Raw genomic sequence first — 14,850 nt, forward strand, 5'->3', positions numbered from 1 at the left:
AGTTTATTTAATATACTTGATCTTTGTTACATACTTGTGTTAAATCGATTTGATTGTATAAACACTGTATTCAACCCCCTTCTACAGTGTTGTGTGACCTAACAATTGGTATCAGAGCTTATCTGTTAACACACATATAGTAAAGATCCAAACAATCATGTCTGAAGAAGCACAAACTTCAACCAAGCCCACCAAAACTGAAGGAACTCAAAAGACTCAAACCCACAGTCGATATGAGACTATTAGGGTTCCCATACTAAGACCTTCTGAGTATCCCATATGGAAAGTGAAGATGGCTATGTTTCTGGAAGCTATGATTCCAGAATACCTAGATAGAATTAATGAAGGACCATATAAGCCTACCAAGCTCTCTATTGTAGTTGTTGATCAACCAACAAAGACCATACCAAAGGAGAAAGGCGAGTACACAGCTGAAGACATCTCATTTATTGCCAAGGATGCAAGGGTAAGGCATTTGCTACATAGTACCATTGATAATGTCATGTCAAACAGGGTAATTAATTGTAAAGCTGCAAAGGAGATACTGGATGCTTTAGAGACAAGATGCCATGGAACTGATGCAATCAAGAAGAACAGGAGGACTATGCTCACTCAAGAGTATGAGTACTTTGACTCAAAAACTGATGAGTCTTTAACTGACTTATATGACATGTTTGTCAAACTCTTGAATGATCTGTCATTAGTGGACAAGGAATATTATCTTGAAGATTCAAATCTAAAATTCCTTTTAGCTCTTCCTTAAAGTTGGGATTTGAAGTCTACTACTATAAGATACAACTATGATTTTACTGAAACTACTCTTGATGAAATTTATGTTATGCTCAAGACTCATGAACTTGAGATGGATCAAAGAAGCAAGAGGCATGGAAGAAAGTCAAGGACAGTTGCTCTTAAGGCTGAGGAGGAATCTTCTAAAATGGCTGCCTCAAAAAGGGTCAAAGGAAAGGCTCTCATCATAAAGTCTGATTCAGAGTCATCATATTCTGATGATGATGATTCAGAAACTGAAAGTTTACCTGAAATAGATACTGATGAAGAGATGATGAAATTGTGTGCTCTTATGGTAAAGGGTATGTTGTGGATATGTTGTGAACTTGATGATTTCATTAACAAAACACCTTAGTAGATTTTACTTAGTGAAAAATATAGCACTCGACGGATAAGGAATATAGTCCCCACAGATGACTCAATTTAGTCCCAACTGATGATGATCAGTTATCCATCAAGTGAGTAGCTTATGTAATAATGAGTCTGTAGCACATTTCTGCATACACCTTGTTTAGATTATGTAGTAGCACTCAAGTCATGTTGACTTTAATTAGATATGCAGAATAGGTTGATTAATTGTACATAGATGATGTCTTATAATTCTGTATAAATGAAATGAAGTCAAGTGCCAGATTGCTACCCGACGGATAAATAACTATGCCACTCGACGGATGATCAACTAGGCAACCCGACAGATGATCATGTACCCGACGGATGATCAATTCAAACATCAGTTGACAGTGACAACACAGTCATATGCGTCGAGTGTATGCAAAAGGAATGTGGAAGCCTATTCAACTGGGTTTTAGAGAACAAAGAAGCATTTCTATTTCCATACTATTATGAAGATATTCAAAGATGCTGGAATAGAGTAATGAAGCTGCATAGTATTAGACTTGATAGGTTTTATTTTATTATCTTGTCTTTTTACTTTGTAATCTTGGTGATATATAAACCAAGAAGTAGCAAATAGAACAACAAGAACACTAAGAAAGAACATTCTAAGAGAAACATTTGTAAGCTGTATTCTTAGCATTTCTCTGTAAACTTAGTTGTTCATATTTGTAAGCAGCTGTGAGCAAATCTTGCTACACAGAGTTCTCTTGATATAATATATATCTCTGGTGGATGCATTCAAATCCACCAGAAAGTTTTTAAAGACTTGTGTTTTTAATTACTTGTGTTTTGATTCATTCCAAGGTATCATTCCGCACTTTGCAAATCAATTCACACAGATATATATTTTAAGTTAGAACACTTATAAACCAAGAAAAAGTTTCAAGAATTCCATTCAACCCCCTTCTGTAATTCTTGTCGCATTGTTAGGGACTAACAATTGGTTTCAGAGCAAGCTCTTGATAAACAAAGAGTTTAAAGATCACAACAAAACAGTAAGATGAACAAGAAGGATGTTGGAGTCAAGATTCCTTTTCTTGATAAAGATAATTACCATCACTGGAAGGTAAAAATGCATCTTCATTTACTTTCTCAAGATGAGACCTATGTAGATTGCATAGAAAGAGGCCCTTATATACCAATGATAGCTGTAACTGGAAATGAGCCATCTGTCCCCAAGCCAAGGCATAAATGGTCTGATCCTGATATTGAACAAGTCAGGAAGGATAAAAAGGCCATGAATATTCTGTTCAATGGAGTTGATGGTGATATGTTTGACAACATCATCAATTGCAAAACTGCCAAGAAAGTTTGGGATACTATACAGATTATCTGTGATGGCACTAAACAAGTTAGAGAAAACAAGATGCAGCTGCTATTTCAGCAATATGAGCACTTTCATAGTGAAGATAGTGAGTCTCTCACTGACATTTTTAGTAGATTTCAAAAACTGCTAAATGCTCTGAAGTTGCATGGAAGGATCTATCAGACAAAAGACTCCAATCTTAAGTTCCTTAGATCTCTTCTAAAGGAATGAAAACCTATGACAGTCTCATTGAGAAATTCTCTAGATTATAAGGAGTTTACTTTGGAGAGACTATATGGCATCCTGAAAACTTATGAGCTTGAAATAGAGCAAGATGAGAGGATGGAGAGAGGAAAGAAGAAAGGAGGATCCATTGCACTAGTTGTTGAGTTAGAGAAAGAGAAGGAGATAAAGATGGAAGCTGTTGAATCAACTTCAAAGGTCTGTGAAAACAAGGGCAAGGGGCTAGTAGCAGATAATGAAGATTCTTTGAGCCAAGATGACATGGAAGATATTGATGAACATCTAGCATTTCTTTCCAGAAGATTTGCCAAGCTCAAGTTCAAGAAAAACTTTGGAGCAGCTAAGCCAAATAGAAACATGGTGGATAAATCAAAATTCAAATGTTTCAAATGTGGCTTAGCAGGGCACTTTGCCAGTGAGTGTAGAAAGTCAGATTCCAGCAAAAAGAAGTTTGAGCCTGTGGATTATAAACAGAAATACTTTGAGTTGCTCAAACAAAAGGAAAGGGCTTTCATTACACAAGAAAATGACTGGGCAGCAGATGGTCTGGATGAGGATGAGGATGTCAGCTATGTCAATCTAGCCCTATTGGCCAAGTTTGATGAAACAACGATAAGTTCTTCAAGTAATCAGGAATCACCACTAACCTTGCACATTTATCTAAAGCTGAGTGTAATAATGCAATAAATGACATGTCTACAGAATTATATCATTTGCGTGTCACACTTAAGTCTCTTACTAAGGAAAATGCTAAAATCAAAGAAAACAATTTATTTTTAAGTGAGAGGAATAATGTGCTAGAGTCTCAGTTTATTGAATTTGAAAAATTGAGAATTGAGTGTAAAATTGCTAAGGATAAATTAACTGAGTCCTTGAAGAAAGAAGAGATCTTGAAGAAGCAGCTTGAACGAGAACATGAGGTGATTAAGGCATGGAAAACATCTAGAGATGTTCATGCTCAAATCACCAAAGTTCAAGGTATTGAGTCCTTTTGTGATGTAGCCTAGAAGAAGAATGAAGAGAAGCTGGAATCTAATTTGGTTGAAGGATTGCTAACAGATGTAGACTCGACGAATGATGAGGGTCATCTGTCGGATAACAAAAAGGGTTATCCGTCGAGTGATATAAATCCTCATCCGTCGACTGTGAGCAAGCCTATGAGTAAAGCCAAACTTGTCAAGTTAAATGAGAAATATGGATCAGTTTCCAAGAATTTTGTTCCAGGAGAATCTAGTCAAGTGAAGAAGGAGAAAAAGGCTAATGTTGGTCATATGACTGTCAAGCAATTGAGTGACAGACTGGAAAAGATTGAGGTTAAAACAGAGGCTAAAAAGAAAAATAATAGAAATGGTAAAGTAGGAATTAACAAGCATAACAACTACACACCTGATAAATATGCTCCTAGAAAAATCTGTGTCAAGTGTGGTAGTGTAAATCATTTGTCTGTTAATTGCAAAACTGCCATGCCTACTTCCATATATGTGCCACCTCATTTTTCCAACATGAATGCCATGCCTTCTATGCCTATGAATGCTATGTCTGCACAGAATATGAATGCACAATTTGCTAATATGCCATTTGCACCTAATCCTTATTATGTTGCATTTAGTATGCCACAAATGCCATTTAGCATGCCTTACTGGAATAACATGTTTACTAATAGCATGTCATTTCCTGTTAATCAAAATATGCATGATAATTTTGTTATAATGAGTGGTTTCAAAGGTTCAACTCAAATGACTAAGGATGAATCTGATATCCCCAAGTCAAATGAGATAAAGCCTAAGAAACAGAAAAAGAAAGCTAACAAGGTAGGACCCAAGGAAATTTGGGTACCAAAATCAACTTGATTTGATTTTGATGTCTACATGGAAACAGAAAGAATCTATGGTACTTGGATAGTGGCTATTCAAGACACATGACTGGTGATTCTACCCTGCTCACAGAGTTCAAGGAGAAAGTTGGCCCAAGTATTACTTTTGGAGATGACAACAAGGGTTATACTGTGGGATATGGCTTGATTTCAAAAGACAATATCATCATTGAGGAGGTTGCCTTAGTGGATGGTCTCAAGCACAATTTGTTGAGTATCAGCCAGCTTTGTGATAAAGGCAATTCAGTAACTTCAACTCAGAAGCCTGTGTTGTGACTAACAAGAGGAGCAACAAAGTGGTTCTCACTGGTGTGAGAAAAGGAAATGTGTACCTAGCTGACTTCAACTCATCAAGTGCAGAATCTGTTACTTGTCTTCTCAGCACAGCAAGTCAGGATGAAAGTTGGTTATGGTACAAGAAGCTATCCCATTTAAACTTCAAGACCATGAATGAACTAGTAAAGAAAGAACTGGTAAGAGGTATTCCTCAAGTGGAGTTTTCTAAGGATGGATTGTGTGATGCCTTCCAAACAGGAAAGCAGATCAAAGCATCATTCAGAAAGAAGCTTGATTCAACAATTGAAGAACCTTTGTAACTGCTGTACATAGATTTTGCCTAGTAATTATAGATGATTTCTCAAAGGTCTCTTGGGCATATTTCCTAAAGTCTAAAGATGAGGCTAGTGAAATCATCATCAATCACGTAAGGCAAGTCAATAATCATCCGGATTTCAAAGTTAGAAGAATCAGGAGTGACAATGGAACTGAGTTCAAGAATTCTGTCATGAGAGCAGTTTGTGAAGAAAATGGGATCCTGCATGAGTTTTCAGCAGCAAGAACTCCACAAAAAAATGGAGTAGTAGAAAGGAAGAACATATCACTTATTGAAGCTGCAAGGACAATGCTTGAAGAATCTAAATTACCAACATATTTCTGGGCTGAAGCTATAACTACTGCATGCTACAGTCAATTGTTCAAGAACAAGAAGCCAACTCTAAATTTTCTTCATGTCTTTCGCTGCAAATGTTATATCTTGAGAAATCAAACTGATCAGAATGGGAAGTTTGATGCTAAAGTAGATGAAGGAATTTTTGTTGGATATGCTATTGGTAAAGCGTATAGAGTCTACAATCTAAGAACCAACATTGTTGTGGAATCAATACATGTTGTGTTTGATGATAAAAAGATTGAAGGACTGCAAGATGGAGATTACCATGAGAGCCTCAAATTTGACAATGTGGAGATGGTTAGTGATGACAGTGATGATGAAAGTGATCAAGAAACAATATCAAAGGATAATGTAGAAAAATCTACTACCAATGAAACATAAAATTCAAAATCTGTCGAGTTGCATAATGCTTCATTCGTCGGGAGACAATCTGCCTTATCCGTCGGGACACAACCAGCCTCATCCGTCGGTACTCAAAATTCACTATCCGTCGGGTCATCAAAAGAAGCTGGGAGTCAGAATAGATCACTTACAAAAAGCTCCCCTCTCTCAAATCAAAGATCCATTAACTCAGTGGGAGTTTCTAACAATCTAAACTCAATCACACATCAAGACAATGAGGCCTCTTCATCTAGAGCTAATCTACCTCAACAAAGGAAATTGACAAAGGATCACCCCTTTGAGCTCATCATTGGTGATGTATTGTAACACCCCCAGATCCGGGGTCGGGGATCCGGGTCGTCACGAGTTCCATTTCCCTTAATAACACCCAATCTTAATAATTACTCAACTACTCTGTACTGTGACCCCACAATAAACACACACACCACACGTTATAGTCTCAGAGATGAACATCCAAAAATAACCACAAGTCATTTTATTCCATAATTATCTGCCAATACACCTTAAAAGGTTTTCTGAATAAATTTACATTTCTTTGCCATTATTACAATTCATAAATATAAATAAATCTGGTCCATCAAAAGTTGAAAGCCTAGCCTATTGGTAGTTCCTACCTCAGCTACGGCGGCATCAATGCTTCTAGAAAACTGCGGAACGTCTCCTAATCGCTTGCGAATCGGGAGCTTGGTTCTGTTCATCTTTTCTATCTGTTGTTGTGTGATGAAAGAAGAAAGCAAGGGTGAGCAGCAAGCCCACCAAAATAATATGTATAATGATTAATAGTATATGAGTCTACTCATAATACTCATGAAAATCTTGGTCAAAAGAAATGAACCAAGTTTGATATCTTAATGCGATGAAGTCGCAAAATATTCAGTATATATACATATATACTTTTCAAAATAATGGAAGTCCTCTTCCATGCATAATATGCACAAAGTCCCATTGTATAACTGTATAAAAAAATATCGTTGCAAGGTGATCTCATATATCTAACCTTGTCTCAACGTTTTTCTGAAAATCTTTGTCATTCATAAGACAATTATTAATTAGATATAAGTTTAAAAGATGAAGTTACCAAATACTTCACTACACTTATATCATTCCCAAATACTACTTGAACTACCACCGTTCAAGTTATAATCAATTTCAAAAGTTCATCCCACTGATGAGACCACAAGATAAGACTTGAATAGATTCAATCTTTGAAATATTATTGAATGAAAAAGTTATGAGATACTTTATTTAGTCCCGATATATATATATCCACATATATATATCCCTTTAAACATTTCCTGGAATCTCTGTTATGCAAAGTATGAACAGAGTTTGAAACATCCAATGAATTTTGGAAAGGAAAAGAATTTTGGCATAAACCCGATATCTCGCTGATCAGGCAAAGATACCAATAAGTAACCTTTTCTACTGTAGATGGATGAATTCCTCACCGGTCATCACCCTGGCCGCATTAGGACCTCGCGCTAGACCGTACCCCGGCCCCTCACGCGTTGATGGACTGCCACCCAGCCACTTACACAATAATAGACCGTACCCCGGCCTGTCGCTTATGCCGACTCAATGAGATGGGCTTACTTCCCGAACGTTGGGCAAGTAATCAATTCATTTACCAAATCTGCAACCTCGTTGCGAATATAAAATACACCACAGAGCCGGATTCCCCAGGTTTTGAGCGAGTATTTAAATCCCCTTTAAAAAGGAAGATCTTAAATATAAAAATGAGTTTTGGGATCCGCTCTGACTTTTAAAAATCATTTTGAAGACTCGAAAACACTTTAAAGAGTGTTTGGAGTAAGGCTGATTTAATGAAGTAAATCAGTCCCCAGAATATTAGAAAATATATGAATATTATTAATTAAATAATATTCCCATAAAGAATAGTCTTTATAAAAATAATTGAAGTAGAAGTATTAAAATTTATACTTGAAACGAGTATTAATTAACCAAAGCTATACTTATATGAAAGTATTATCTTTATTTGAATAATCGAAAATAAGTTTGATTATTGACATCTTATTCTTTAATAAAATAAAGAATATATTTCAGCAAATAATCGGAGTCATAGATCCTCAAATGAATATTCAAATAATATTCATTAAATAATATAAACTGAGTCATAAGCCCTCGAATGAATATTCAAATAATATTCAATAAATAATATAAAAGAGTCATAAGCCCTCGAATGAATATTCAAATAATATTCAGATAAATAAATAAAGTTAAAGTTATCGAATAAACCTTATTCGATTAATAGTTTGGAAAACTATAACCATATATATATATATAAATATATATATATATATATATATCCATATCCATATATACAAAATCTACTCGGGATCCTCGACTCCCGGTTTTAGAAAATATTTTCACCTTTGGGTCCCTATACTAAGGGTATATGCAAGTTACCGCTATCCTCTAGCATAGGTATTATCAACTGAACCAACAGATATATATTTCAAGAATATGAAACAGGCATGCATATATACCATATCACATGCTACAATATATCGCAAGAATTTGCTAAATAACCAATATGCATTTATCGCAAGATCATGCATATACAAATGTATACATCACAACAACAGTATAACGGGTAGAAAACTTGCCTGAGCGCTCCCGGATAGACTTACGCTTAGAGTGGGTCCGATAACCTATGAACAACAACATAAGTCGGAATTAAACCCCGGTCGCTTAAGAAACTAGACTTTAACCATTTAGAGTCCTAATGTTCGCTTTCGCGCTTAACGGTTTACTTAAGTCGCTCAAGTACTCTCGGCTCCACCATTTTTAATAAATTAACCATTAAGGGTTTTATGGCGATTCTTTCGCGAGTACCTTACCAACTACCTAATCCACCTTACATAATTGTTTCATACTCCAATTAGTCTTTTAAGGTCTTTAACCAAGGTTTCAAAGTAAGGCGAGGGGAAATGTTTCGTTCGCGAAACGCCGTTACTTAAAACGGTCGTTTTTCCTAAACCGTACATCGGAATCAAACGAACCACCTATCAAAACGAAGCTCGTAACATGAACTATCTAATCATGGCAATGGTCAAAACCTAGCAGGGAGTTCTCGGGTCCTAATGTTATGAACAAAAGCAGTCTAAAGTAAATCGGACATTACGACGGCTATGTTTACGCGATTTCCCAAAATTTTACCAACCAATTCAACCACCAATCAATCCCAATTCACAACCCAATCAAAACTCCATCCATACTTTATCATAACAGCCCCAACAACTCAACATTAACAATTTATACTATACTTTATCATGAATTTAAACTACACTTAAGTTCATTAATCCACAACCAAGATTTACAACTCCAAAAACAACCCAAAACCAACTAATCTCTACATACACAACCATCAAGCCTCTCATGAACTATATTACTCATATTATGCTCTTAACATTCAATAACAAATCTTGGTTAAGAGATTATACCTTCCTTGAAGCTTTTAATCCATGAAAGATCCTTGGAATGTCCATGGAAGCCTTAATATATGCTTAAGCTACCTTGACCTTGCAAATAAAATCAAGAATCACAAATTTGTTCTTGAAAGTTACTATTCACCCTAAACTAAAATGATTTGTTTGAGATAGAAAACCTTTGATTCAAGCACTCAAACTACTTGCTCTTCTTAGTTATGAAATATAGGATCCAAAGAAACAAACCTTATAATTTTCCATGGAGTATAGCTTGTGTTTTGAATTTCTAATTCACCATTTTGGTGAAAAATTCGAAATGAAGAAGATGAGAAGGGGGGAGAGAGAAGCTTGCTTTGTTTTCTTGATCTTTGTGCATAAAAAGCTTGGTTGATATCCTTTTGTTTTGTTAATTACCTTTTAACCATGGTAAAATTTGTGTGGCTTGAAATCAACCAACAATACCTTCCCTTTGGTCATGCTTATGTCATCTTCCTATGTCATCTTCCCACACTTGTCATCTTCTTGATGGTGTGGTGACATCATCATCACTAACCTCTTTGATTAGCTCTTAATTACTTGGCTAATGACCGCTGATCTGTTATACGGTTCACTTAACTTTTGTTCTCGTTTATCGTTTGAGGGATCATACCCGGGATCTTATTACTTGGGTTCCCTTAACCTTTCTCAATACATTATATTCCTTTTATGATCCTCTCTTATAATCCTTGAATTTAAATCCTTTTAATCATGTTACCTTATACTCAATTCTTTCCGTATCTAGTGGATTTTCGGGAAAAAAATCAAAGTGTTCGGAATTGGATTCTGACGATCTTTACATACACTTATATACCATATAGAGTACTAATAAAATCTCAGATGATCCATAACAGAACCCCTACATAGTGTGGCATGAAAAGTTTTCTCATTCAGCAAAAACACTATTCATAAGGGTTTCAAAAATTTCCAAAAATTGGGGTTATTATAGTCTCCCCTCCTTAAAAGGATTCCGTCCCGGAATCAGATAGAAAACAAATGGGAATACTTGCTTAGCATTACACTTTTTAACTCTCGAGTCAATTTTCCCACATTGTGGTTCTACCACCAAACTCTGCCTAGTTTGATAATCCTTCTCCTAAGCACTTGTTCCTTTTTCACTCTATAACCCTTCCTGGTTGCTCCATATAGGTTACGTTGGGTTGCATATCTATGCGCTCATATGCCTCTATTTATCTGGCATCTGAATTACACTTCCTTAACATTGATACGTGAAACACGTTACGACCTGCTACATGTTCGGGGTTAGGGCTAGCTCATATGCTAACTTCCCAAACGTCTTGACATATCCAAGGGTCCAACAAATTGTAGACTTAGCTTTCCTTTCTTTCCGAACCTCATCAATCCTTTCTAAGGGATACCTATAACATTACTAGGTCCCCTATTTCATACTCTTTATCCTTTCGTGTGAAATCAACATACTTATCATGTCCATCTTGGGCTACTACCAGCCGTCCTCTGATTAGATCTATCATATCCTTGGTCCTTTGGACTACTGCGGGTCCGAGCATCTTGCGCTCTACAACTTCATCCTAACATAAGGGAGATCGACATTATCTTCCCTCAAGGATCTCATAAGGTGACACCTCGATAATGACATATGATCTATTGTCGTGATATAACTAAATCCGCGTTAAGTGATCATTCCAAATTCTTTCAAGTCTATTGCACAGACTCTCATTATAGCGTTTAGCATTAGAGCTTTTACTTCTCAATACCCATTCTTTTCTAGTTCGTAATCGCTACAACCTTCCGTTCCTAATATTATACTAGTTATACTTTTGATCGTTAGCGTTCTATAACCTTTTAATAATCACGTCAACCTTAGTATCACGAATGTGTTCCCATTCCGCATACTACCACCACTTTATTACTCCTTTTTCAGCTGCTTCTATCTTTGGAAGCTTGATCAATCATATAGAAGTAAAGGAATTTGTTGAGAGATCACTATGATCATGAACACTTGTTATATCGCATAGTTAGTACAGAAGGTGGCCAGCCTTTAGTACTTGACAAGCAATTAAACAACATGTGGCATCCTACTAGGCTTCTATCACAAAGATAGATAGTCATTCGGCAATACCTCCCCTTCTGGAAGGGTTGTTCTTCTCAGCTTACATGAAATGAAAAGAAGAGAAAAGAACGAACTGAAGAGAATTGTATATATGAAAAAAAATTATACTGCCACAAAATATCTGGCTTGGAATCTACCTCTGAACTATAGAGGTTTGTCATAGAAGAACAAAACATATATGTATTTATATCAACATCAAGTATTATAGCATCGCATTTCACGTGCTTAAATATTTTCGCTATCCCGTCCATCATTCTATGGACCCATGCTCTTCCTTGAGCTTATACACAATTACCTTTGAAACTCCCTCGATTTCGAAAATCGAACTTGGGATCTCATTTTAGACATCACCGTTACTAGAGTTCTATGCTTGCACCGCAACCTTCCTCATATAGTAATACGACTCTCTTTTCATAAGAGGGAATAAATAATCAATAGGTAGATACTCTACTTAATTAGTCTATCAATGATAACTTATACACTACCACGACCCGTTTAGTGGTACTCAATCTCAACATCCATTCCAATACAACTCTCACGGTTGTAATCAGCTCGTTACTCGCAGAATCATTGCTGCCTTACTATGGTCCACCACTGACCCACTGTCATCATTCACTTTCCATGAAATCTTAATAGCTAACCATACGGAGTCCATACATGTCGTATCAAATCCTTCTAAGGAGGTAACATAATCACCATTTCTGATTCATGAAGAACACTCCTGATCTCAAAGGTTCGTTTAGTCCTTTTAAAACATGGTCCAGGCTCATTCTCAAGATAGTACCTTCTAAGATAGATAGCCCGCTCATGGCGATTACACGAATTAAACCTTTACCAACTACTATTACGGCTGGGTATTGCACAGTCATCAGAAGGAATGTCAATCTTCCAAACCATAATACAACCTTCACAGTTTTAACCATCATCACTGTATTCTTTTGGCACAAGCGCCTATAATTATCCTCTTACCTTTAAAGTGCCGGCCACCTCTTTGGCCTTTCCTGATAGTAAAATTTCCTTACAGTCAATGTCACTTTAACCATCTCCAAATAATTTTCTACCTTATTTCCGATTACTGCTTGAGTGAAAATGCTTTCCTTAAAATCTGATGAGTAAAAAAAAAATCACCATTTTTCCATAAGTTATTGCCTCAGTCTTTAGAGGTTAATCACTGTCGCGACTGACTCTCGATCGTACTTAGAACATTTTTTTTTTTAAGTCCTAATTGCCCTGAACAATTTCAACCATTACTGGTTCGATCCATACTTTCTCGTGGTTTAACACGTGCCCCACTTGGCAACATTATAATTACGTCATATTTCCTTTATCAACATTTCTATTCTTGAAAATTTTGAATATTACCTTTCTCCTTGTAAAACCTCTAAGGTTATCCTTCAATCGTTCCTCCTGTATTCCCTAGACACAGGGCATATTAAAATACCATTTACTATTACTAGAACCATTGTCTATATACTTCTGAAAAATTTCTCCACTGATTCTTAAATGTTGTTTCTACATTAACCCTTTCCAAATCATACTGTCAAAACTCATACTGTCCCTATTAAGGGTGAAATTCCAACCTTTATGCATTCCCCTAGGATTCATTTTAAGTTACCGATGTTCTATCCTTAATTCCACCTTTAAAAGGTACCTGCATCCTTCCATGGATAAATCAAGTCATATATCCCTGATAAGGGTGTCTTATTCAATCATTCCCACCTCGATAGTCTATACCTAATTTCACAATAACACCTGTATACAAAATGAGGTTAATCAAAATGGCCTCCAAAAGATAACAACGGTTATCCGCTTTTCTTTCCTGATTTGGTAATGATAACATGGATGTTCTGGAAGATATTGGTCGTGTTCAACGTGAACTTCTTCTTAATAATTCCTTATTTACTTTTGTTGTTTATCTCAACAGTCACCTCAATGTTGGGATATCTCTCATACATGGCGTCTCCCTTTCTGAGTATCGAGCCACCGGTCTTACATTTCACATTATTGAAGGTCACTTCCTTCATCCAATTTTCCTACTTTCCTACTTTCTTGTCTCCTTAGTCTGTCTGCGTCTTATTATTTATCCTTCGAACTATCTAAAGGTTTCCTTGAATCCTCCCAACTTAAAGGGGATAAAATATATGTATCTCTTATGCCTTCACCCAACAATTTTAACTCATGGTGAATCACCCTCATCCTGACGATTACATACTTTTCTATTTCTATTGCTACGAGTCTTTAGGGTTTCCTCATACCCAATTCCTTTATCATTCCTCAAACTCTATTGCCTTTATATTCCTTTCCACTTCAGTTTCTTTTTATTTTCCTTTCTCTTATCGTTATTTTATGAACCAACACAACATAAGCATTGATTTCAAACATCCCGTCATTCTGGATTCGTGTCCTCAGAACGAATCTTGATAACTTTTTCAACTTAGATTCATAATTCATCATACTCATCCGCTTTTGTTCTAGCTCCAAAGCTTTTACACTATCTCCATAACCTTGGGAATTACTTTCCCGAAAACAATTGACTAAACTTTAATCAGTTTATTATAATCTCTGGCTCCATGCCTTTCTTGGTCTTTCACCAGCGGGTGGTCTCTCCCTTAGGAGGGTAAGTGACAAAAACAGTCTTTTGTGATTCGTCAATCATTTAGAATCTCCAATAATTCCTATATTTCCTTTAGCCAGGCTTTTGCCTCGGCTGGGTCAGCTTGTTCCATGGAACTCTGAGAGCTTAGCGACTTAAAGGTCCTGAAAGAATTTCTCACCGCACTGTCTCCTCAGGGTGGTGGTTGGGGATAATAGTCTAAGTTCTTTTTAGACAGGTCCATGAATTTCTGTATAGGAGTACCGTCTCGGGTCTCCTTTCCTTACTCGACTTTCTGTTTCCTTAGTATGAAATGTTTCATCCTACTCCCCATAATTGGGGTCATCTTTTAATTTAAAATCCTTATTTTCCACTCCATTATGTCATGGGTTCCTTCTATCTTGATGGTGACCTCCCTGACTATCACGTTCAGGGTTTACTCTAAATCTTATTCCTCAAACTATGGCTCTCATCTAAGTTCTCATCCTTACGCTCTTGAACTTTCGGAACCCAAATTCTATAGGAATACCTCATTATTCCCTTATCATCTTTCTCGATATTAATCTTTTATCTAATTGTTGGCTCCCTGCCTTCATTCATAACTTTTTCTGGCACAATATGATCTTTTCCAATAATTCGGGCTGTATTGCAATCTCAAACAGCTTTTCGGTACCGACTCCGGTTACCTTCACCACTATTTCCATTTTCTCAAAATCTCTTAT

The sequence above is a fragment of the Apium graveolens genome, chromosome 11 (assembly GCF_009905375.1).
Source record: "Apium graveolens cultivar Ventura chromosome 11, ASM990537v1, whole genome shotgun sequence".
NCBI classification, from domain to species: Eukaryota; Viridiplantae; Streptophyta; class Magnoliopsida; order Apiales; family Apiaceae; genus Apium; species Apium graveolens.